Below are 24,481 nucleotides of genomic sequence, written 5' to 3' on the forward strand. Positions count from 1 at the left end.
GGAAATTAAATCTAGAATAGACATGTAGCTAAAAGGAGAGGGGCCCTCGGAGGGTGCATTCTCAGTGGCGGAGTCCAAGCAGTGGCTGATGCAGGTTTGACAAGATTCCTGTCAGTTTGATCTCTGCCAAGGGGTCGAAGTAGCAGCTACTGGAGTTGGGGGGAGTGAATTCCTGCAAACAGGTAGGGACTTCAGCTCTGCAGAGGCTCTGAAGCTGTGTGCACAGAAATGGGCAGGCAGCTCTGCATTAATCTGAGTGCAGAAGTGTTTCTCAGCAGCTTGTAGGGCTAGGCACTTCATTTTTTTTAATGAAGATGTTGCCTTCTGTGGGAGTAGAAAATATTCGCTCATTACTGGCTGTGTCCTCTTCTGCTGGCACAGAAATGGCTGTGAGAAACCCTATTTGTCAGTGATGGATTATTTTGGGTTTTTTATGGCCTGACAGAAGGAAGGCTTAGCAGAGGAATCTGAACTAGATGGGCAATTGAATCATCCAGTGGATATCCGAGGTGGTGGAGGAGATGGAGAGAACAAAACTTATTGTAAGTGCTGTGAGCAAAAGCATGGTGTGCACGTAGTGGTCAATAGATCTTGGTGAGAGTGGCGTGAGCTCAGAACCAGGTAGAGATTTTGATTAGAAATGAAGGTAAGTGAAGAATGCTTGCTTTTGGAAAAGCAACTGAATCTGCAGGTAATGTTTCCTGATGGAGTGCAGTCAGTATTGTGAGAGTAGATGAACAGGCTTCAACTTTCATGTATGACAGAATTAACTGGTGGTGAAACACTGTACTGCATTGTCCTCCCTTTCAAAGGAAGTTCTGACCCCTTCTTGACTTTACTAGGCAGCAGTAGACAGGCCTTTATGTTAGAGGCTTGCTGCCGTATTTGTCTTGTCTATATTGTCTATTTTTTTTTAGTTCCCTTCCCGTGATTTTGGACAGATGCATATGCTGCTGAAGCAGTTTTTTATTGTTGTGTCCTTGGCTCACTCAAAATGGCTGAAAAATCACTTGTGTCTGCATAAAAGCTAGGATGGCTTTGCTTAAACAGCTTCTGCTGCTTATTTGGATAAAGCTGTAGGTGAATCTTTCAGCATAGCAGCTGAACACAGCTGGAGGAGGCTCAAATTAAAATGGCTGGAAAAGGTTTGAGTTCGGAGTATCATCTCAAGGAAATCAAGCTTTTTTTTTCTTCCTGACCTTGGAATGCCTTACAAAGAGGTTTCAAAGAGGTTTTCACAGGGGTGGGGGTGTGTGCTGTGTCTCTTCCAGCCCCTCACTTCCAGACTGACCCACTGGTTCAGGTTCTTGTAATTTCTTCTCAGCTTTCAAAGTTGCCTCTTAATACTTGTCCTTTGCATATTCAAGTCATAATTATGTTCCTATTCTTTCTGTTCCTCCCATTTTTCTTTCCTAGTTATCTTGTACCTTTTTTTGCTGAGCAGTCACTGGAGTGGCTTTTATCCACCATCATACAATTAACTTTGTGATCATAGTTCTTTTCTACTTTTTTATTTTTAGTTGCTCTTAAACCTCAATGTGACTTGGAGAAGGGGATCGGTTTTTTCCTGCAATTGCATAAACAGTAGGCAGATCAAAAGCTTTTGTCCCATAAAATTTGCCTCTTTATTTGGATGCTGTAGTGTAATAGCAGACTTGAAAAAAGCTTTTCCCAGTGAAAGTATCACAATCTTGTAATCTGCTGGTTTGTTGTTAAAAAATTTTCCCTCACTCTCTGTTCAGGAGTGCAAAAGGCTGATAGGTTGCCACTGTTTGTATCTGTAGGCTTGGTGGACTGTTTATGCTGTCACAGCAAGTAATTGAGAGTTAAATACAGTCTTGGCCTTAGGGATTCTACAATTTTGTTTAAAAATACAAGAGGGATTTTTTTTTTGTCTTCTCTGGAAGACAGCTGGGTTTTCCCCCAAATCATTAAACTGCAGGATATATAGTAAATACATAGCAAGAGGAGCCTTGTGCGAATTACTACGTGCCTTCCCTCCAGTAAGCCCTTACAGCTAGAAAAAAATTTCCCTATAGAATTGTGTGAATGATGTTTTAAACGGTTGTTGTAGCCTGTGCAAGATTTGCACAACTAAGCTTGAGAGCTGGCTTTACCTGCCAGGTTTCAGGTTAAATCAGGCCTTGTTGTTCTCAGCGTGTCACAAGTCAGAACTGTGCCCCTTGGAAGGTGGAGGAACCACGTACCTATGGCTGGGGGTCTTTCTGGAGCCTTTACCTTTTGGAAAGTGGAGGAGGAGAAGGACAAGTGTCCTGCATGAGATATTTTTGAAGAGTTTCAGAACAGTTCCATGCTCTCCCCAGTCTGATGCTTCTCAAGTGCTTGCCTAAAACACCTGACTTTTATCTTGTATCTGCACGCTGCTTTCATTTCACTAGGTAAGTCCCCGCTGCCACCATCAGCCATGCAGTGGAAGATGACAGCAACCAGATGTCACGTAGTACTCGCTGGACTTAGTGGGAGCTCTTTTATGCATCTTAATGGGAAATAAATGTGACCTTATGTGTTTGGTAGTAGTATGTCTTTGAGATCCTTAGAGAACCCTGTGGTGCACTTAAAGCTGGTTTTGTAGGTATGACAGCCTGAAGACCCAAAATTACCTTTTGTACATGTTTATACAAGGAATGGCTGAAGTTAGAAACAAGTCTTTTCTGTGTGTCTTGGAGGGTAAATATTGTAGTTAAACAGGAACTTCACTAGTATGTATCCTTAGAGTCCCTATATGAAGGGATTGTTTTTCTGGAAAATACTGCTAGAGGAGAACATTTATTTCAAGATCTTTTACCCCAGCTGGAGCCACAGATATTTCTCCTCTAAAGGATTTTTTCCTCTGAACCAAATTTTTCATATAAGCACATTCTTTTTTTCTGTAGTTGAATCCTGCAATTCTTTTTGGAATACTGTTTTTCTAGGAAAGTTCAGAATAAAACCAAACAAACAAAAAATCAACTACCAAACCCCAGAACTTTTTCTATTGGCTATTTGGAACCAAATACCTATCTTTTAAAGACTTTTTTTTTCTTTTTTTTTATTCTTCCGGATGAATATTAAACCTTGGGTCTGCAGACCCCTCAGGCTCCATGGCCTCTTTCCAAGGCATTTGTGAAATGCAGCTGGGAAGGAACAAGTTTATTGTCAGCTGGCTTAAATCCCTACAGAGAGAAGTCTGTGTCTGTTAGGAAGTTTTCTTACAGGCCTGCACATTGAAAGGCTAGAAAATGTTGTGCTGGATTAATGCTGCTTAGTTTGTCTGATTAGCACCATTTGAGTTTGAAGTTCTTAATTTGCAGTGCAGGTGGAGCAGAGGCAGCAGAGTGTCGAAGTGTCCATGCTGGTGGCCTCTGTTCTGCCCCAGTCCCCAGGAGGAAAGCTGGCAGAGCTCAGGAGCAGAGTTGTGAAGGAGGAACGGGTAGATACATTTCTTGAATTCTTAACATAAGGAACTTGTGGCCAAGTGTTCCCTGGACTCTTGCGAGTGTCTGAGGAGACCAGAGTGTGCAGCTTCTAACACTGTGCTGTTCTCAAGTTCTATGTGTTTCTGGTTTCTGTTGCTAAAAAAAACCCAACAACAAAACTGGTTATTTTTTTTTGGTACTGAAAAAACAGGGGTTCTGTGCTGCTCTTGTAACATGCACTGGTATACACATTCTACTCTATTTTGGTATCAGCTCTTTTATCCCTGTGTTACTGTGGAGTTGCATCATACAGGCTAACCCATGTGCATTGTGCAGAGAATTGTGTACCTCTGGTTATTTTTGCACCGGTCCCCGGGTACTCTTGACAGCCATCCTTGTCAACTTGGATCAGCAAATGCTGACTGAATTCACTTTGTGGAGAGGTGTGCTTAATGAAAGCACACAGAATGTACTCGGTGCATTTTTTTTTTTTCCCTACAAGCTGCCTCCTCAGAAGCCAGACTGCATCAACCTTAAATCAGGACTATTTTAAGATCTTGTTCGAGCTTTGTTCTGAAGAAATAGTCACCTGTGGTCTGCCTGAAGAATGAGTTTGAGAGGAGAGCTCTCATGTGGAAAGCGTAAAGGTCATGTCTTAGTCCTCGCAGAGCTGCCCAGAAGGTGGTAGGTTCTGGGAGTAAGATAGATTCACTGAAGAGAAGGCTATATGCAGCTCTCCACCCCCCCCCCCCCCCCCCCCCCCCCCCCCCTTTTTTTTTTCCTTCTCTCCCAGGCAGGACAAAAGTTGCTGCAGTGTGAAAAGGCAGAATTTTCTTTAGGGTAGGGTAGGTAGTCATGAGAAGAGGGAGCGGGAGGTGGTCTTTGCTTGTTTTGCCAGCTGGTTAATGGTGCTAGGGAAATATAAGGCAAAATGTAAATTAAAGGATAGAGGGAAGGGAAGTCTATAGTAAACCCTAGCATTTTAATAGGTCTCCTGAAACTTTTCTCTTCTGTTGCTTGAAAAGGCTGACTTAGCATTGCTTGTTGTGCTTTCAAGGGCAAAACATATTTAGGAAGATAGTGATTGCTTGTTTCAAGGGCTCCATTTAGCATGTGGTACAGGGAAGTGACAACTGCATTCCCTGAGCTAGATGATAGCATATGCTGCTCTAGCTTGCATCAGAATAGTGTTTAGTGCTCAAAAGAGTAGAAGCCATGAATGTTTCACTCCAGAAATGTGTACTTGGGTGGCCACCCATTTTAACTCCTCACTTCTGCAGCTATTCTCTGCCTGATGGTACTGCCATCTTAGCATTACTTTCCATAGCTATAGAAGGTCTTGTGTGTCCTATACCATGATGCTGTGAAGGAGGAATTTCTTCTGTGAGATGGATTTAATCTATGTTATCTTCTCGAGTACTGCATTCAGCACTGGGGCACCCAACACAGACCTGCTGGAGCGGGCCCGTCAGAGGCCATGGAGCTGGTCAGAGGGCTGGAGCCCCTCTGCTGTGGGGACAGGCTGGGAGAGCTGGGGCTGTGCAGCCTGGGGAGGAGAAGGCTGCGGGGAGACCTTAGAGCAGCTCCCAGTGCCTGGAGGGGCCGACAGGAAAGCTGGGGAGGGGCTTTGGGCAAGGGCAGGGAGTGGTGGGACAGGGGGGAATGGCTTGAAGCTGAGAGAGGGGAGATTTAGGTTGGACATGAGGAAGAAACCCTTCCCCGTGAGGGCGGCGAGGCGCTGGCCCAGGCTGCCCAGAGCAGCTGTGGGTGCCCCATCCCTGGCAGGGCTCAAGGCCAGGCTGGACGGGGCTGGGAGCAGCCTGGGCTGGGGGGGAGGGGGCCCTGTGGCAGGGGAACTGGAACAAGATGATCTTCAAGGTCTCACCTAAACCATTCTATGTTGATTCTCTCTCATGACTGCAGTCTGTTATGTGGGGTTTTACCTAGTTTTCTCTAACCTGCTGGTGCTGGTTGCGTCTTGTAATACAGTTTATTGGATTTATCTGACTTCAGCTTATTAAATCGTGCAAGTAATACTTAACATGGGGTGGAGGGAGACTACATAGGCGCAGAGGACAAAGACAGAGGTTGTACTCTGCATACTTGGATGGGAAATGGGAAGATAAACATTTGAAGTCCCATAGTGGTGTCAGTTAAAGGCTGCATGCTTAGTAGCAGTTACCAAGATTTCTTTTGTCAGGCTTCCTGTTTACACAGATAGCTCCTGGCAGGAGGAATGGTGGTATCCATATTTGCCAAGCTTGCACCTGGGCTGAAGACGTTGTCTACCTGAACTACTAGTGCTGTAAATCCTTATTAGGAGGGGATCCGGTTGTGCCTTGACATTGTGGAAACGTGGTGTCAGGTAATTGTGGGTCTGAGGAACCCAAATGAACTTAGGAAGAAAAGCCGGGAATAGATAATGTTCAAGCACAATGACAGATGTAGAGGTAACGGATGTCCTAAAGCTGTATTTCTTAGTGGCTGCAGAGAGAAGGGTTTAATTAGGAAGGCAGCATCTGTAGGAAAAGATGGTGAACCAAACTTCAGATAATCAAATATTACAGGGAAATACTCGGGTCAAAGAAGCACATTCAGCTGCTTTTGTTTGCAGAAATATGACTTCTTCCCCATGCTTTCTCCAAAGGCAGTAGAATAGGGAGAGACAGATGGGCTATTTTTTGAAAATTCAGATTATTCCTATCATGGCAGTGAATCTGGCTCTTACTTCAAAGAGAAGATAGTGGAGACAGCACAGATCTTTTTTCATCCAAGGTTAAGGGTTAGCCACGGTTGTATATAGAGACATCTGCGTGGCAGAGGATGGAGACACGTTCACACCAACAGCGACCAATATGGTCTTGAGGTGTGGGGAACAGGCCAGCTTTGGATAACCTGGAAGGAGATTGCAGGTGATCTCTAAATAAAAGACTTGCAAAACCCAAAGAAACTTTTGGATAATTGAAACAATTGAAAACCTAGTGATTTAGGGAAAGGAAGTGCTTCTGTTTGGCTTTTATGTATAAAGTTATATATATAATGTATGAGGGGATGTTGCAGTATAAAAAGTGAAGTGCAATGCACTAAATTCTTGCAGCTGTTCAGGCAGAAATTACATTAGAATGCCTTCAGTGACATTTTACAGAAATTAATAATCCAGTTCGTTATCTTAAAAGATAATACTTTGCAAGTCTGTATTGTGCCTTTTCATTACAGGCTTCATTGAGATTCTTGTTTGCTTTAAGTGTCCAGAATCTCGGATTTCTGTAATACAGGTATTTTGAGTAGGGAAGAAGAGAATATTTTTTTTTCTTACAGGGAGCTGAAACCTCTCTCAGAAGGGCGTAGAAGGCTGTATAGATGTTTGAAGTGGAGGAGCTTCCCGTTACAAAGAAGTGGGACTCTTATCTACTCAGATCATCTTTAATAAAATGGTTGCCACCGATTACAATCGGAATGGAACCTTGGGTGACTAGCTTGGATGTCATCTGGTATCGGGCATTTGCTTTATTGTGAGTAAATTTTACCCCTACTTATCTGCATTTTAATAGGGGAAGAGAATTACTGTGCTTTATGTAGGTGTTAGGAGGGTGATGTTTCCCATCAAACTTAGGTGATTTTACTGATTTAAAGCAAGAATTCCTTAAACTATGAGCATCCTTCCAATAAACTTTCTCAGATCTCCTTCCTCCATGGAGATGTGTTGTCCTTAAAGGTGCAAAATTCAAACACTTTTTTTATAGTCCTAGCACTCCCTCTACAATCCTGGAAAGAATGTTTTAGAAAAAAAAAAAAGGTATAAGCTTAGTTAGTGTCTGTATTTGTGAGGCCCTGCCTAACCAGGGAGTCTTTCAGAGTAAGTGAATGAGAATCCCATGCTGAGTGATCTGTTGTTAGCTTACAAGGCCTCTTGGTTTGGTTTAGTTTGTCTGGTTAGCACCTTTCCTGAAGGGTTGCTTGGTTTTACTGATGTGGTTCTTGTAGTTATCACTTCCACATTAACATGTCAGAATTTTGGGGGGTTCAAAGCTGCGAAGGAGTTAGTGAGGGATTTTTCATGGTTTAGAACCATGTGGGTGATTCAGCTAAATGTAAAGGTAGGCAATGGTTCACTTGTCCTTCCGTAACCTGTATATGATCTATATGTATGAGAATTAGCTAATGAAGACTGCTTTTCTCCCTGTTTCTCAGTAGTTCCAGGAGAGGAATCCACTTCTGCTGTCTTGGGAGAAGTCTGAGGCTTGCCATGGGTCACACATCTTCTGAAACAGGCCAATCCTATGTTTCTCTTTTTTGCCCTGAGATGAATGGAATCGTTCCAAATGGAAGCTGAATTATTCAGATTCCTCTCTTCAGTGTTGTCTGAGCATGGAATACCAATTAAAATGTTAATTTAGCATTATCACAAGACCCACTTTGATATTATGGAGGTGTCTAGAAGTTCGAACTGCCTTGCTTAGACTGAGCTCTTCCAGGTTTTTATTCATAGCATTCAATTTCCTAACATATTTGCTATGTCTGAATAGAACCTGTCTCAGTTTTGCAGTTGAAAACACCTCTGATGAGTTAATTAACCACTGTTGAGATGTTTTTGAATGGAAGCATTTTATGTGTTGTCCTGTTTGCAGTATTTAATGAATACTTTCTGTGGGACTCTCCCTAGACAGGTTAGTCAAAACCTTTGAGTCTTGTGATTCAATTGCTATGTTACTGCTGGAGCCCATTTGCCTGCATAGTTCCTGAGAGGAAAAATTTTTTTCTTAAAGGTTAAACTGCTTAGTCTAGAAACTTCTTTACAGTGCCTTAAGAATTTTGATAAAAATAACTGTCAGATATTGTCCTATTTTTCCCCCAATTTTTTTCATGAAATTTGTATACTCCAGGAGCAATCCTGAAGGCTGTACTGTTCTGTGTTGCTAGTGTCTAATAAATGAACTTTTCCTTCTTTAAGACTATGTATAGAGTACTCTTTATGGGCTGCTCTAGAACGAGGGCTGAGGTGTCTCCTTGTTTCAGTAGCCTTGTCTGTCATCAGCGCTTTGTGTCCTATCTAGTTAAGCTTTCAAGTGGGAAGCATAACAGCTCAAACTAGAGGAAAAAACAAGAATCTGAAGGTTAAACCTCAAGTGACAGGAATTGGCATGTTCCGGGATGTCTGTGCTGGGAAGATGGGACAGATGTGCTAGCTCCTCAACTGGACTCAAATAGTTTGCCTTTAATAGGCAACATTATAAATAATTTTGGGATATTTTCATCTGGTTTAGGGTGTCTAATTTGAAATTTTCCTCCTTTTTTCTCCCTAAACTTCATTGGAAAATTTTAATACAGCCACCAGTGTAGAGTTCAATGTCACACTTTCTTAGATGGAAAACTGGAGATTTTACAAACACTCAGGTTATTAAAATAATGCTTATACAGTGTTGAGGCATGAGGTGGGCACGGTAGGCTTAAAAAATCAGCTAATTTTGATGCAGTCATGCTGTGATAATAAAACATGCAGAGGGAATTCAGTTTTATTGCGGTGTACCTGCAATGACTTCACATTTTTGTAGAATCTTTTTACATGTTGAACTAGCAGAACTCCTTGCATGTAACCTGTTCAGTCAAGCGCTTGATTTACCATCTCTGTTTGGGGCTGCTCCTAAAAGACAGAAGATGCTGTCTTGCTTCAGTAGTTCTGAGAACTAAAGTTAAGGTAAAGCAATGACTATTGAACTTCTTCCCAATTTCTCTGTTCAGTTTTGGCTTTTTGTAAGGATTTTTTGGGGGTCAATTTCTTGGAAAAAATATGATGAACATTATATTAAATTTGTTAATAGACTGAATTAAAACTTCATGTGTAGTTATGCAACACAGTTACTTGAAGCAGCTGAACACATCCTCATCAAGGCTTTCTACAACTTGTGTCAGTTCAGTAGCATTCATTGACTTTCACTGTCAATGAAAGTAGGTTGAAGAAATCTCTTAGGGGCAGTCATGATGGTGTGCCTTCATGACTGCAAAAAATCCGAGTACTAATATGCTTTTACAATTGAAAAAAGAGCCTTTTCCCCTTGTAGCTCTTGAGACTTGTCAATCTGTTTTTTTCTCCTGTTGATATCTGTCTGTATTTTCTGGTTTCTGGAGTGGATGTGATTCCTTTTGTATCTGAATGCAGCTTTTCATGTACATCAATGAAATCCAAACAGTATTTATGGTGATTATACTGTTGTTCTTAGATAACATTCCCAAAAGTACCAACATCTAGAGAATACTGGACCATATTTATCCATATTTAGGCCAAGGCAGATCTTTCTGGTGTGTACATCTTCTGAAGGAATAGAAATATATTCACATCTTAGTCTTTGACAGTCTCAGTGCAGGAGCGAATCGCACAGGTGATTTTTGATCAAGACTTCTTTTAGGGAAGAAGCATCAAACACTTTATTGCAGTTCAGTTTTGTAACCAATTTTAAATTGTAATTAAACATTAATGCAGAATGACTTCATTCTATTCTTAGGCTGTTTACTATTAAGCTGCTGTTCATTTTTCTGAATGTTATGCCTTAAATTAAAAGATGCAAGACCACTGGAATTTGAATGCTGTGAAGGTTAGAGTGAAAAGTAACCCATGACTGTACAGACCCCCTGGGACTGTAGCAAAGAAGAAAAGGAAGATAATGGGAGGTTTTTCAGGAAGGAGCCTAACTAGCAGCTGAACTTGTTGGTTTCAGGTAGGAAATCATTAGACATAGTAACATCTCTTCACTGATGTAATTTCTAGTGTATGTATTACGATTATCATTAATACTGAAATCTCAGGAGATGATGAATGATGCAAAGAAAAATTCAGGATTTCTGAAAGTATTTAACTATTATTATTGTGTTATGTTCCTCATATATTAAGATGTATCGTTCAATGGTGGCAGAGAAATGGACATTATACTTTGTGGTGCCTCGCCACAGAGATAATGAAACAGATAACTCTGCAGGGAAATGTCAGCAGCGCAATATAATTCTGAAGAATCCAGAAGAGTATTCTCATATTAGATGATACATTAGTCTATCATTTTTAATTTATCCTATTTTAACGAAAGTTATTTTTGGAAAACATTGTTATGTTTGAGGATTTATACACAGATTCCTGTGTAAAATGTCCATGAATATGGTTAGTTCTGGAAACAAGTACAGTGTTAAAGGTATTTAAATTGGAAATTCATTATTATCTTTTGAATGTCTACCTTGTTGTTTTCAAAATGTTTCTGTGGTGATTAGTTTTCATTCAAATTGAGAACTCAGTGGTAGCAAAATCTGGAAATCTAGTTGAAGGGGTGTCTTCTCTTGCTACTCTCTCACTTTCTCCTCACTGAATATGAGCATATGTTTCATTAAAAACATGGGTTGTACTTTTTGCTCATACTCACCTAAAGCTTACTGATGTTTGGAGAGGTGAAGTCCTGAATATTTATTTTTACTCTTAAGATGCTCATTCCAAAAGCAATTGTAATTGCAAGAGAGGGAAACAATTGTGTTGATTCTGACTTAATGTCAGTATAAAATATTTGGAGCAGTCGTCTGAATTTGGAAATGTCATTTTTATAATAACTCTTTTGCTTGAATCTTGTTGTCCAGGTGATGGAGGAGCTCAGTGCAGGGCAACAGAGCTACTCATTGAAGAGCACATCCATGCTTCTCATGTAATGTCTGTCCAGGGTGGCTTAATTACTTTTGATCTGTGTATGTAGCATTTTACATCTTCCAAGTGTTTTACAAGCAGATAATTAGGTATTTAAAAATAAAATACTGAGCTGTAAAGATTGGATCTTATGAATGATTAATTACTGAAGGTCTCCTTGTGGATTTTTGCTCAGTGCTGCACTTGTTTTTAATGGGGTATCTGAACGATGTAGCCTATATGTAGTATCTGCATCAAAAAGTAAATTAATCCCCATAGGCTTTAACTGCCATCATATGTAAAGTGAATATTAAGCTATCCTTGCATGACAGTAGTAAAACTTAAATACTGGTCTTTTAAACTTGATAGGTTCAAATTTTTGTGTAAGAAGGAAATGGACCCTTAAAGCAGTTGCAATAATAAAAACAACCCCAACCAAACCACCACCCAGTTAATAAACAAGCCTGCAGTTAAAATTAAAGGCAGAGTAAATATTTAATGGGTCAAACTTTCAGCCTTTTGCCTTTATTCTATGAATCTAGCTTCAAAACAATAGATTAGGCTAGAAGTGACTTGGTATTTGTATATATTACATGTCTCAGTAATACATTTGTTGTTTCACCAAAATGCTTAGCAGCATAACTTTACAAGAGCTCTCTTGGAAACAACCTGACCTACCCAAGTTCTAAGGCTGTTTAGCAAAGTTGAAGTTGCCTTAGCATTTGCAATGTGTACTAGTGTGTTTATGCTGTGAAAAATACGCATAAATGGGAATTGAAATTCTGTCTGAAATTTTGTGTAACATTAATGCATAAAAGTAGAAGTACATTGTCTATGATATTCTATTAACAACCATATTTTTTTTCTTCCTTTGCTTGTACTCCAAGCACCTCATGAAGCATTGGTATAATTGCATTTCTGCCTGGACTGGAGACATTGTGAGGATGAGGTGTCTCTAAAAGAGTTTAATTTGTCTGAATGTGCTCGTAGCAAAGCTGTGTGTTTCATCATTGAATAGCTTGGAACCAAGTAGAGTTATTCTGAAATTTCCACCCCAACGCCACAATCCAAAATTGGTACTTTGTCCCAAAATTGGTTAAATAGTCCCTTAATAATACAGAGTGTTGTGGGGACTTGGAGTAACAACTAAACAGGATGTTTTAGTAAAAAGCAGATACTAAATAGCATCTATTGTGACTCTTTGAACTCCTGTTTACTGTCCAGCTTAGAGGCCACCTGAATCGCAGCTCAGAGGAGATAGCTCTGTGGTACCAGCAGTCTGCCATATTTTTCCAAGGCTGTCACTTTAGAGCCTGAATTAATGTTTAGTTACTGATTTGCTGAGAATATAAAATGAATTTAATCTTTCTCCAGTAGGACTTACTAGAATCCTTTTCCACATGCTTACCTCTGTGCCATTTTGTCTTTAGTAATGAAATTATGCAAGATTTATTAATTTTTTGATTTTAAACTGAATCTTGTAAATGCTCATACTCTGGCTTAGGGACTGGCAGCCATTCCCAGCTAAATTGCAACAGGAATGAAGCAGACTTCGCTGCTAAAGATCAAGTACTGTTCTTCCTCCTTCCCCTTGCTCATTATTCTCCAACTCCTTTGCCTCCCAAATTTGGTTTTAAATGGTTTTTTTTCACTGAAGTGTACATATAAATGTAACTTAGCTTAATATTGAAGGTGGTTGTACAGTCTGAAGTGAATTACTGCTCTGTGTTGGGTGAAATCCAGTGTTTAAAAGCAGTGAGGAGTCCAGAAGACATGACTTTGCAAGAACTACTGCTGCTGTTCCATCACCTTTTTAAAAAAAAATCACTCTTGAGATGCAGGAGGAGCTTCCCGATAACATTTCCTGCATGGGATGTCTTCTGCTTTCCAATCTGTGCTTACCTCCTCCTTGCTGGCTTAGTTGCTGATTAGGTCCACCCGAAACTCTCTTCCTTACATTGACCTGCAGATGAGAGCGCCTTCTTTCACTGCTGTGCCTTGCCGCTAAGTTTTAAATAGAGGCTGTGATCCGTGGTCTTCTGTACTACTGAATCTTTCTTCTTCTTTAGCTTCATGGTCATCCAGACTTGACCAGAAGATCCTTTGGACATGTTTACAGTATTTCCAAGTGCTTTTAGTTTTGTAGAGGTGCTGCTTTGTGTTATTGATATTTATGCTGAGGCTCAAAGAGCCTTACTTCTGAGGCATTTAGTGAGCGGTTAAAATAATCAAGTCCTTTGGAGAATATTTTAAGCCTAATTGGAAACTTGTTTTAAAAGCTTTAACAATGTAAGATAAGGAAAGCTAAATCTTCAGCCTGTGATGAAAAATATCCTCATGAGACTGTAAATGTTGGTTGTTTTTTTATTAAGAGACTGCGCAGCAGTCTTTGAAATATAGAGGTGACCTGTGAGTACCTTTAGTTAATTAACCAAGCTTAATACCTTCCCCCCTCATTTTCCTGGATATCCCACATAGCAAATGTGAGTGTATTGTTCATGCTTCCTGTTTTCTGTTTGGTTTTAATCTCATCTGCGTGGCAACTGTGGGCAAGAATAGTTATACCCTTCAGGATGTTTCTTTGAAAATACTTAAAATAAGTGTCATCAAGAGGTGACAATTTCCCTTTTAGAAATATGTAAAGGTTTAATAGTCTCATACTTGAGACTCCTCCTACACATGCTCTTGAAATATGAGGGCTTTTTTAACAAGAATTTTGGTGACTGTGTGAAAGGCAGTCCTGTATCTTCCTGCTGCTTCTAACGTAATGAACCAGTGCTTAAAGTCAGGAGTAGAAACCTATTTCCAGAATCCATTCTGCAGAGTCATAGCATTAAAAAAAGAGTACTGTAACAAAACTAATGCAGGCTCTTATGAAAGTGAAAGGAATTGTTTGTTTCCAGTTGAGCAGATTTCACTCACAGTTGCTTTAGCATAATTTTACTTGTACGCGCTCTCACCCGTGGCCTCAAAAGGATCAAGATATGTGCCCAAGTGCTGTGGCCAGAGTTGCTTGATGGGATATATGAATCCTCATCATGTGTCTTGGATTCTTCTTGATTTTGTGACACTGATACTTGTGGCCTGTAGTTGTTTTCCTTTTAGGAGCTAAGACTGTTTGGGACCTTTTCCTCCAGGTATTTTGTTTCATTCCTCCTATGGTTTGGGCAAAATTCCTGAGTCTCCTTGTTCTTTTGTTTTCCTTATCTGGGGACTTTACTAGGCTCCAGTTCTTGATCTTCTTGTTACCTTATCTTAGGTTTATTCTTCCTCTTCTTGCTCTGTGGTCATTTGAATGAAACCACATTTACCATGCTATGTAGCAATTAGTGTCTGCAATTCTGTTAATCCTTCTTCTGTTGTTTCCTGTTATTGCACATGCTTACCTGCATATTTCCTTTTACCCTCTTAGTATCTTAGTTACAGGTCTTCACAAGTTTTATAACTCTCTTCCCCCAAGGAAAACCTCCTAGATTGGTCTGCTATAGACAGTAGAAGACAGTTTCTGGCTTCTACACCAGCTTAAAGGGTTGTCTGTCATTCAGAAATGGGCAGGATTCTACTTCTTCAAAATTCAGTTGCTTTCAGCCCTATTTAAGCAGAATATTTGGCTCTACTGTACAAAATGATGGGAGATTCAGAACTCTGAAAGTAAGATGACAGATGTTCTCACTAACAGAAAACTGGAAGTCTTCCTTGTAAAGTGGCGTTGTGTAACTTCCCAGATGCTTGGTGTTACACCAGATGAGGAAAACTGAAATTGCCTGAAGGTCGTCCTCTTGTGACATTAACTTTGGTTCTGTTGTTTTTAGAAATCTTTTAAACTGTAAAAATAGCACTGGTTATGTTATGTGATTGACTTGGAACTCTTCTGCAGAAAACTAGACTAGTGGCTTAATCTTCAGAACATGAGGCCTGTATTTTAAAATGAATTTTTATAGCCATGCTTAAGAGGTAACGTTTACATGCTTTTTATTTTACTCTTGACAGAGTAATCTAACTATCATATTTTGCTTTCTGTAATTTTAATAGACTTGTTCCTTCCTGTTCAGTAGTGAGGGGCTGACTCTTGTTTATTTATTCTTTTCTACAGGTTAGTGAGTGTGGTGGAAACCCCCCAGCTTTAATATGAAAACTCTGCAGTGTGCCACTTAATGGTTTAAAACCTCACAGCTGAAAAGTCTGTAAACTGAGTGGTTATGAGATGGAACTAGAGGACTGACCCATATTCAGTGTTTCATTTCTTCATTGCCGTGACTGAGCAAATAGAACGAGATTTTTTTGCTTTGTGCTTTCATGTATTTCCTATTTCAGAAAGAAAAGTAAAGCTAATTAGTGACAAAACCCGCAAGAGTTAATGAATTTATTTATCGCCATGTATTTTTGTCACTGTCACAAGGTTTGATGTGTATCCCAAGGGAAATCTTGCCCATGCATTGATAATCAGTCATATTGTTCTACTTTTATCAACTATGCCAGTGCTTATTAGGATTTACTTAGTGGAAAAAAGTACTGACTTTTAAGTCATTAAAGTTGTGACTGGTCTCTGCAGATTTATTTTTTTTTTTGACTTCTGTGAACCTTTCATATACCAAAATACAAAGAGGAGCCTTGTGCAGCTTTACATGTCTAGGCTGCGCCTTCTACTCGGGCCTGCTACAAGCCATTAATGAGCAGTCTCAGTACGTGGCTTAGTTTATTACTGAATAAATAAAGATACCAAACTCCAGGTAAAACTAACATGCATCTCCCTCAAGAAAAAAGTGTAGTACTGAATAAAAGAGGATTCTAACATGTCTAAAGAAAGCAAACAGGCTAATGTTGACTTAAAGATTGATAGTAGAAGGTACCTTTTTCTGCCTCTTTTCTTGTTAGCTACTGCCAAACTTTAAATACAAGTGACAATCCTTTGTTTCTCTTGCTGGTCTTAAAATGCCTAAAGACAGCATAAAACACATCTGTATGGTGCTAAACACTTAGATTGATGGCACAGCAGGCTTTTATCCAGTCATCCTTCAATATCTAGCCATGGTCTGTAAAAGTTACTTTGTTTTTCATAGTGTGGCATTTGGATATTGGTGGGGTGGCTATGTGAAAGGTAGGATCCTTTGGGAGAACTGTTACTCTGCTCGTTAGAGGCAATTTCTTGTTCGTTTTCTGTCCCTTGGGAATGTGTATGTGAGGCTTAACATGCACTCTGAAGTAATGCTGAGCCTGTCACATAATTGTATTGGGTAGCACATATGTAGCCTTTCAGGAGCTGTGGCATCATGGATGCTGAGGCTAGCTGAAGCAAGATTTGGGGTGTGCTACTTAAAAGCTGCCAGAACAGCCTCACCATGCTATTCACTAATAGGAGTTGTGCAAAAGGACCCTGGAGCCAGAAGGACCAGTGTTTCGTGTCCAGGAGAGCTAGGCAGGTGGTTCTCTGACCTGTATAAGGAGGCTGTTCATTTTTCATACAGTACAGTCATGCTTTTAATATTTTGGGCTTTGCCTTGTGACACCGGGCGTTCTCTTGAGTGTTTCCTGAGTGTTGGCTGAGAATTGCCTGTCCCCTGCCTGTTGCAGAGATGGTCTGAACGAGCGATTTGCAGGCTCTGTGTCCCAGCACTGCAGTCTGAAGTCAAGAGAGAGGCTCTGGAGCCAGTTGCAAGGACAGTATTGTCCACACTTTCCCAAAAGTCTTCTAGAGGTGTTAGTAGATCTTGATCAACAGAGCCCAAAGACATAAAATCCTTGAACATTTGCTTTGTTAAAAGGGTGGTATGAAAATTTGAGCAACCTGGAGATGCTAAGCTGTTAAAATAATGCAGTGAGCCAGCTCGGGGGTCAAAGTGGAAGGAGGAATCTTTTAGTGACCTGTGACTGTAAGAGCTCTCCCAAAGGAACAAGGGACTTTTCCGCTTATTGATGTCTGCTTGCATTTATTTCAGTGGCAGAAATGACACTGTTCATAGTTACTCTTGAGCATTTTTTCTCAGTGCTAAGAGCACGTTCCCTTGGGGAAGGGAAGTCTTACTTGAGGTTTTTAGAACGAAAAGCAATAAAGTTGGTACTAACCACTGTCTAGTGGAAGGTGTCCCTGCTTGTGGTAGGGAGGGCGGACAAGGTGATCTTTAAAGATTCTTTCCAACCCAAGCCATTCTGTAAGAACTGTTGCCAAATTTTCATAGAAAACTGAAATAGTGTACAACAGGAATGAGACTGGGAAAATGTATAGTACAAGATTAGGAATAAAATGAAAACTTTTTCATTTAAGGAAAAACAGCAGTCTTTTAATAGCTTTCACTAACTAGCTATGCATTCCCTGTTAGAGACTAAGATATATTCAGCTAGGTTTAATCCCAAGTGTGTGTCTATATCCGGATGTTTAGCTCATCTCAAGGCTGGAAACTTCCAGTTTAAGACATGAACCAGTCTTGAACTGCTGGGTTTTGGGAAGCTGCTCCTCCCTGTTTTGGAGAGAGAGAGGATCTCAAGTTGTGCAAAGTTTCTCTGCATTGAATTGTATTGGCTTTTCCTTAATAACAGGATTGGGAATGTAGTTTCACAGAGCTGATGTTTCCTGTGTATGTCCTATAGTAATATTGAAGAGTAAAAAGAAAATGTCTGGAGCAGAAACTTGACACAAACTAATACTTCAGTTAATACAGATGCAGAACCTTTCAAATCTCCTTTAAAATATTCACAGTTGTCTTGTGGCAGACTGAACTGGATTCATAGAATCTTTTAGGTTGGTAAAGACCTTTGAGATCATTAAGTCCAACCGTTAACCCAGCACTGCCAAGGCCACCACTAAACTTCGGCCCTAAGCACATCTACGCTTGTTTTAAACACTTCCAGGGAGGGTGATTCTACAGTGTCCCTGGGCAGCCTGTTCCCGTGCTTGACCACCCTTTCAGGGAAGAAATTTTTCCTAATACTCAATCTAAGTCTACCCTGGTGCAACTTAAGAGGCTGTTTCCTCTTGTCTTGTCACTTGTTACTTGGGAGAGAGTGCCAAGGTCTCCCCTGAGCCTCCTTTTCTCTAGGCTAAACAACCCCAGTTCCCTCAGCTGCTCTTCACAAGACATGCTCTAGGCCCTACAGTTTACTCATGGAGTATGGTACTCCCAAAAACTTAATACTTATGCCAGAATATACAGCAGATTTCTTCTGGAAGACTGTTGCTATAGGCGGGGCAGCTTTTCAGTACTTTGTTCCTCCAGTCTGCACTTCTGTCCTAATCCCTCTGCATGAGGCACCTAAAGCTGTGTGTCAGCATAAATAATCTCTTATCTGCAGGGCTTTAACTAGTGAATAATAATCTTGTCCCTATTTGATGGGCCAAATATTAAATATATATTGACAGGGACAACCTTGCTATCAAAGGTCATGTGTTACTGTTGACACAGGATTCTTTCCAGTTGAAGTCTGAGCTTGTTGAACCAGAGCTGGTGGTTTCCTTAGCCAGGGATATAAGAAGCTGGGACTGAAGAGCTAATGTTGCTTAAGCTTCTGCTTTTGTATTAATGCCAGCATTCAAACAGTACAGGCCCTGCTGGCCATGGCTGTTAGCAAGACCCTGGGAAAAAAATACTTTCTAGGTCAGAAAAATGCATCAACTTCAATTTCCTTCTGTCTTGGATGAAGTATTGTGTTATAAGCAGGGCCTCATTGCTTCTGTCAGGAAAACAGCACTGTGTACATGCTATTCTAAGGTACCCGAAGAAAAGAATGAATGAAAATTAATGAGCTTTTCAGGCTAACATATATTTTCATAGTCATCTTTTTTATAAGGCAGTTACTGAAGTGTTAATCATTTGATTACTGGTTGTTGTAGATAAGGGAGTAATTGGTCCCTTTCTGTAAATTATGGAAATGCTTGACAGGAAAGAGCAGTTGGCCAGGCAGCAGGCATGAAAACTCGTGTTTGTGTGGGTTATTGCCTGGAGAGATTGACTGGAACTAAACCCTCTTTGCTCTGATGACATCTGGGTTGTGAGAAAATTATATTTCCTATTTTCTTCTCTGTAGCAAGGGCATGTCTTCCAGCAAGGTCTCAAATGCTTGTGAAACTTGCATAACTCTGGACATGGCTTGAAATGTGTACTCATCAATTTTTCTTAGAAACCATAAAATAATTAGTCTTTGGCTATGGCCAAGGAGAGGAGTTCCTTCTTTGCCTCCTGCGTGACAGACAGCGTTAGTGATGTCTACTGTTTGAAGACTTCGCTGAGACTTAAGGAGCTGCAAATCTCACTGATTTCCTGGGGTTGTAACAAATACAGATACAGCAGATATTTTTGCTGTAACTCTTTAGAATCCTTTAGGAAAATCATATTACACCCTCTGTCTCTGAAAGGAAAAGCATTGAGTGAACAATGTTGTGAAACATGAAAAAAAAGATGCAATAATCCCACATACTCAGTGTTTAAAATGGTGCTACTGTGAAAATGGACTTGCTTTTTTTCATTGTGTCCCTGTTATTGTAGCATGTGAGAATAAGCTGCAGATGATATCACGCATTCACATAATAGCTTTATGTGTGCTCATCTGCTAGGTAGGTGTCATTCCTTGTTATATCATGTTAGTTCACTCGACTCTGTTGCTTCCCTTCCTGCTGTTCTGCACCAGACAGTCATAAATATTCATGCACTCTTCCTACCATCCATTTAGGCTTGTATACCTAGCTTATGGTCTGTTCTAGTTTGTTATACGCAGGCTTTTTTTAACACTGGAGTGCTGAAGGCTGTCTAGTGAGCTAAAGGGCTGGTGTCACAGTTCCTGGTTTGTGAAGGTGCTGGGAACTGTTGAGATACTGAGGTTTTAAAATGCTCTGCTCGGAAATTCTTCTATTGCAATGAGTTGACTCAGTTTCATGGCGCTTGATTGTTACATGGAAAGATGGAAATTTCTTCAGCAGCAAAATTCTGGCCACACTGTTTCTTATTAATTGTAATAATGGGTAAAGCTTGGTTTTGCATCTTAAGCAGGTGCTCAGCTATGATAAAACTGGCTCAGCTTGCCTTGAAAAGTCCACTTTGGAGAGAATCTTTGCAAGTACTAAGGGAATCAATTTTACTATGAGAAAATAGGTAACTTTTTTCAGTATCTTTCAGTACTTTAAAAAACTTGGAGTTCTGTAAAGAGGGGAGGGGAGAGAGTGTGTTTCTGAGGCCAGCTACTGTCTTGGTCATGGAATCATAGTCATAGAACAGTTTGGGCTGGAAGGGACCTTCAAGACCAGCCAGTCCCACCCCCTGCCAGGGGCAGGGCCCCCTCCCCCCAGCCCAGGCTGCTCCCAGCCCCGTCCAGCCTGGCCTTGAGCCCTGCCAGGGATGGGGCACCCACAGCTGCTCTGGGCAGCCTGGGCCAGCGCCTCGCCGCCCTCACGGGGAAGGGTTTCTTCCTCATGTCCAACCTAAATCTCCCCTCTCTCAGCTTCAAGCCATTCCCCCCTGTCCCACCACTCCCTGCCCTTGCCCAAAGCCCCTCCCCAGCTTTCCTGTCGGCCCCTCTAGGCACTGGGAGCTGCTCTAAGGTCTCCCCGCAGCCTTCTCCTCCCCAGGCTGCACAGCCCCAGCTCTCCCAGCCTGTCCCCACAGCAGAGGGGCTCCAGCCCTCTGACCAGCTCCGTGGCCTCCGACGGGCCCGCTCCAACAGGTCCGTGTCCTTCTGATGCTGAGGACCCCCGAGCTGGATGCAGCGCTGTGGGGGGTCTCAGCAGAGGGGCAGAGCCCCCTCCCTCGCCCTGCTGGCCACGCTGCTGGGGATGCAGCCCAGGGCACGGGCGGCTTTCTGGGCTGTGAGCGCACATTGCCGGGTCATGTCCAGCTTTTCATCCCCCAGCACCCCCAAGCCCTTCTTGGCAGGGCTGCTCTCCATCCATTCTCTCTCCAGCCTGCATTTGTACTTGGGATCGCCCTGACCCATGTGCAAGACCTTGCACTTGGCCTTGTTGAACTTCATGAGGTTGCCATGGGCCACCTCTCCAGCCTGTCAGCGTCTGGATGGCATCCCTTCCCTCCAGTGTGTCAGCTGCACCTCACGGCTTGGTGGTGTGGGAAACATGCTGAGGTGCCCTCGATCCCACTGTCTGTGTTGCCAGCAAGGATGCTGAATAGCACCAGTCCCAGTAAGGACCCCTGAGGAGCGCCAGTTGTCACTGGTCTCCACTTGGACATTGAACCATTGATTGCAACTTCTTGAGTGCAACTATCCAGCCCGTTCCTTATCCACAGAGTAGTCCGTCCATCTCTCCAGTTTAGAGGCAAGGATGTCATGTGGGGCAGTGTCAAATGGTTTGTGGAAGCCCAGGCAGATGACATCATTTGCTCTTCCCTCGTCCACTGTCATAGAAGGCCACCACACTTGTCAAGCGTGATTTGCCCTTGGTGAAGCCATGTTGGCTGTCACCAATCACCTTATTTTCCACATGTGTTAGTATATGTTTCCCAGAGGATCTGCTCCATGATCTTTGTGGGCATAGAGGTGAGACTGACCAGCCTGTGGTTTCCTGGATCATCTTTATTTCCCTTATTGAAAATGGGGTTAGGCTTCCCCTTTCCTGTTTCATTTCACTGGGCCATTGGTCAGATGCTGTATCTCGTTAAATTCCTCACCACTTTGTGTAGAGCCCTTGCTCTCAGTTTTCTTTGTCTGGGAAGGTGTTAAAATGTGTATTTAAAAAAACCAAAAGAGGTTAATTTGTAAGAGGGTCAACCAGGCCCCTGTAGTACCTCAGCCTGAACAGGGGCTGGATGATGAGCAGCACATCTGAACCTGAGCCAGAGGGTTGGGCATTGATATTAATTAATTCTCTGAATTTGAGACTTCAAAGTTTGTAAAAGTGTTAAGATTCTATGTGATGTCCAAAACTATGGCCTGGGTTGAAAACAAAAAAATAATAGTTGTTATGCTTAAGGATTACCTCAGACTTCCAAAAATTTCTCATGTTTTCCAGTCGATCAATTTTTGTAGTTATTATTTTGTTTGCTTCTAATATAAATTGTCTTTGAGCAACTGTGGCGATGGTTGTGATTTTTATTTCTTACTCTTTTTGTCAACTGGTGGCTAACAGATGTATATAGAAAACATGAAAATGCAAAGCATGCCTTTCCCTGTAGTTCACTAAGGCTAGACAGGCTGCTGTGGAAATGAAGTTGGACTATGGGAATCCTCTGCTGCCAGTTCCTTGGGACTCCACTGTGTTAAAACTTCTGAGAAGAAATAATGCCTGGTCAGTCCGAGCTGTCGCAACAGAATACAATGTGAAATGTTTCTGCCGGTGCTGGAGCCCGCAAAGGTAGATGTGAAAGATGCCTAAGGGTGAGACCTTCAGCTGGGAGGGGTGACGCATGTTTTCAAAGGCACGGGAAGAAGAGGTGGTAGGTAGAGAAAATCCTGACTGACCTTATGCTAGCGAGCTTTAGCATGGGTTTGCCTGTTTTTTACTGTCTTCATCAGTTGCTCTGTTTTAATTTGGGGAGGAAAAGGAAGAGAAGGAGGTGTCAGAGCAGGGTGTCGTTGATGGCAGCTTGAGCTTTCTTCTTTCCTCACCTCCAGCTGTAAGAAGCTACTGAATGGAGAGATGATTTTGTATGAAGGAACACTCTAAGGGAACAGGCTTCTGCTTCCTTTGCATTTGAATCCAAAGGAACCTGTTGTCATGTACCTGCTGACTTGTAACGTTATGGTGCTGGTTTCATGCCTTTTGCAGACTTGTAACTGCTGATAATGATGAACGTAGCGTATGTCCCTGGAATAATTGAATCACATGATAAAAACATCACAGTGTATTTTACAGATGTGTGGATCGAGACAGCTGTGCTAGCAACATGCAAAGTGTAAGATCTATACCCCAGGAGTGGTAAACCAACTTACCTACTCTGCTTCGTGGGTACAAGCCAGTGAGTCTTAAATTGAGAGCTATAGACTACTGGCATTCCCTGAGGCTAAAGTAATTGATCCAGGACTGTATCTAACGGTTTTCCATAGTGCTTTAAATTAAAGGAGGAAAAAAAAAGCTTTATTGTGGGTGGTGACCTGAAAGGAAATTAAGGGTTGGCAGGGATTCATTGGCCTAAAAAGGTCGGCTACAGTTGTTTGACACTGTTATTGATTGTGTCTGCCTTTCTAGAATTACTTTTTGAGGTAGGATGCCATAAAACCTATGCAAATGAACTGCCAAAAATCCCTTTCTGACCTGGTTGCTCTGTCCTCCTTTCCCCTTACGATCATGTACAAACTGCTGGCCGCTGCCAGCAGCACCTTTGCTGCTCATTTTCACTGTGTGATGATCTGTTGTTTGCAAAGCAACAGTTGGTTTCCTGCGCCACTGCCTACTATTTGGTGTCTGTGGAGGACTCCAAGTGTGAAGGTTTGTGGACTTCAGTTGTCTGCAGCCCCTAGAACCTGCTTTAAGTTCTTGAAGGACATTGCCTTAGGTTTTTTGCATTTTAGAAGCATCCTTATGATGGACCAAAATGTCTGTCGAGCCACCAAAGAAATATATAAATGTGGATGTTTTGCATCAGCAAGTAAGTTACCTGCAGATCTTTACTGGCCCGTAGTTTCTGCGTAGAGCAACGTAGCTGCAAATTTCCTTTGTCAAAGAAGTTGCATCTAAAGTAGAAGTGACAAAGCTGCTGGAAGTGTGTTAAATGGACTCTCTCTTCAGGGTATGCTGCTTGCTCAGGGGCTGCCTGTGCTTCACAGAGTCTGAAGTTGACTGATTTCACTGCAGGTACTTGAATTTCCTTTGCCTGATCTTCATGTGTTTGATCTAGGCTGCAAGCTTTAGTCTATTGTTTGTTCTATTTCAAATGAATACAAAAAATACCATCAATTAAAATCTAGGTGAGTCCCCTCTTCTCTGGGATGAATGAAATAAAGTATATTTGAAGTAGAAAATGATGGAACATTGCTTCAATTACTAAAATTATTTAAACCAAAACAAAACTCTTGCCTTGTTTTTCTGGGTCTTGTTTGTTTCCTTGCAACTCTCTGGATAGTCTACATCAACTTCCAAAACAGAATCTTAAATTCCCTCTTTTTAAGGAGGAATTTGCTTAAAGGAGCAGATCTGTTTAGTAGGACAAGAGTGTAATTTGTAACCTAGGCTGGGAATAAGCTATCTTAAAAGAGGCTATTTGAACTGTTTTGTTTGTACATAAAGAAGCCATTGCTGCTTTAGTATAATGCAAGAACCACTGAAGTAGCACGAAAGACACTTGCACAATTTTTGTAGTGTTAACAGTACAAAATGGTCTTATTTCCTAGAATTAATGAGGGCAGCCGTTCCATTTCAGCGATCAGGCTGGGAGGGCATCCTTCAGCCAGCTTTATCCTGCATAACCAAAACAGCCTTTGAAAACGTCTGATAAATGTGCATTTAATATTGCCCTTTGCTCTTAAAAAAAAAAAT

At 41.4% G+C, this 24,481-nt stretch overlaps 1 protein-coding gene and 1 long non-coding RNA gene across 3 annotated transcripts in view; both read left to right on the forward strand.

Moving 5' to 3' along the window:
* RAB6A (RAB6A, member RAS oncogene family) overlaps window positions 1-24,481 on the forward strand; it is a 65,283-nt gene that overhangs the window by 7,525 nt on the left and 33,277 nt on the right. The gene's annotated exons all lie outside the window — the stretch shown is intronic.
* On the forward strand, window positions 7,248-15,600 carry LOC130144255 (uncharacterized). The gene is made up of 3 exons (XR_008820076.1): window positions 7,248-10,129; window positions 11,028-11,132; window positions 15,164-15,600. It is a non-coding gene; the product is annotated as an uncharacterized LOC130144255 (long non-coding RNA).

The sequence above is a fragment of the Falco biarmicus genome, chromosome 2 (genome assembly GCF_023638135.1).
Source record: "Falco biarmicus isolate bFalBia1 chromosome 2, bFalBia1.pri, whole genome shotgun sequence".
Lineage (NCBI taxonomy): Eukaryota > Metazoa > Chordata > Aves > Falconiformes > Falconidae > Falco > Falco biarmicus.